Source organism: Macaca mulatta, chromosome 8, assembly GCF_049350105.2.
Source record: "Macaca mulatta isolate MMU2019108-1 chromosome 8, T2T-MMU8v2.0, whole genome shotgun sequence".
Taxonomy (NCBI): Eukaryota; Metazoa; Chordata; class Mammalia; order Primates; family Cercopithecidae; genus Macaca; species Macaca mulatta.
The window spans coordinates 82,977,574-82,979,273 of NC_133413.1; the positions used below are offsets into that span (position 1 = coordinate 82,977,574).

Below are 1,700 nucleotides of genomic sequence, written 5' to 3' on the forward strand. Positions count from 1 at the left end.
GGGAAAATGACATGAACATGAAGCCAGAGATTAGGGTGATGTATTCACAAGCCAAGAAGTACCAAAGATTGCCAGCAAACTCCCAGAAGCCGGCATAAACTCCCTCACAGTCTCAGAAGGAACTGACCTTGCTGACACCTTGATCTCAGACTTCTAGACTCCAGAACTGTGAGACAATAAATGTCTGCTGTTTAACTCCAGATGTACTTGGTTTCTTCAAGCATTTGTTCAGCAAGATTAAAAATTAAAAATGTCATTCAGACAAGAAATAATGAGTGACCAGCAGTTTAGATGGTTTGCAAAGGATGTGAGATTTTGGGAAATGCCAGAAGAGGATCGAAAAGCCAAAATTTACAAGAGATTTCGAGCTATGTTTCATGACAAGAAGTTCAAGCTGAACTATGCTGTGGATAAAAGAGGGCGCCCCATTAACCATAGCACTACAGAGGATTTGAAGAGTTTTTATGACCTTTCAGATTCTTATTCCAGTCTCTCTAATGAAGATAGCTAAGTGCTGAAACAAAAGAAAATAAAGAAGAAAAAAAAACCCAGACTAAAAAAGAAATAGATTTTAAAAACCTAGTTGAGCAGAAAAAGAAAGAAACCAAGAAAGCTAATCAAAAGTGTTCCGAAAATAAAACTGATTTAAATAATTCGAAGGAATCAAAAAAATTAAAACCTCATGTAAACCTAAAATAGAATCAAATATAAGTCCAAAGAAGGCTAGCAATGAATTTACACAAAAAAGTACAATTTCTGGTACTTTTTAATGGCGGCTATAGGAAGTTAATGCTGTGTTGTTCATCTTTTTAATTTTTCTATTCTATTGTGTATAGCTGTATCTTATTGCACTTTTAATTTGTATTTCCCTAATGATTGATGATGATAAGACCTTTGTCAGGTGCTTATTAATGATTCATACATCTTCCTTTATGAAATACCTATTCAAGTATTTTGCCCAGTTTTCAATAGAGTATGTGTCTTTCTACTATTTGAGGTACAGGAGTTCTTAATGTATGTTCTGAATACGAGTCTCTGTAAATATTTTCTTCCAGTCTGTGGCTTGCTTTTCTTTTTCTTAGTGGTGGCCTTAGATGAGCAAACATTTTTAATTCTGATGAAGTGAAGAGAATTCGTTGCCCTACATGACAAAAGTGCAGGGGTAGAACTTTTTTTTACTTTGTTGCTTTCTTCAACATCTAGATAAAAGTTTAGCCCCTCTAGTAAGTTCTTACTTTCCTATCCTGCTCTACTTTATTTATTTCTTTCAGGGGTCTCAGCACTATTTTTACTGTGTGTCTTACTTAGTCTGTTTGTGCTGCTGTAACAAACACCAGAGACTGGGTAATTTATAAATAACAAAAATAAATTTCCTCACAGTTCTAGAGGCTGGGAATCTAAGATCAAGGCACCAGTAGGATTGGTTTCTGATGAGGGCCTGGTCTCTTTATTCAGCATGGTGCCTTGTTGCTATGTCCTCTGGAAGAAACAAGCACTGTGTCCTCACATGATGGAAGGCAGAAGGGCAGAAAGGGCTTTAAGCCTCTTTATAATAGCACCTAATCACATTCATGGGGGCAAAACTCTCATGACTCAATCACTTCCCCAAAGGCCCCACCTCTCAATACTGTCACAATGGGCCTTAGGTTTCAACATATTAATGTTGAAGGGGACACAGACATTCCAACCATAGTACCATG

The 1,700-nt window shown here is 36.8% G+C and overlaps 1 pseudogene; it reads left to right on the forward strand.

Annotated features, from left to right (window-relative positions):
• The first annotated feature begins 250 nt into the window (after positions 1-250).
• On the forward strand, positions 251-770 carry LOC697061 (ESF1 homolog pseudogene; annotated as a pseudogene).
• Positions 771-1,700: the final 930 nt, after the last annotated feature.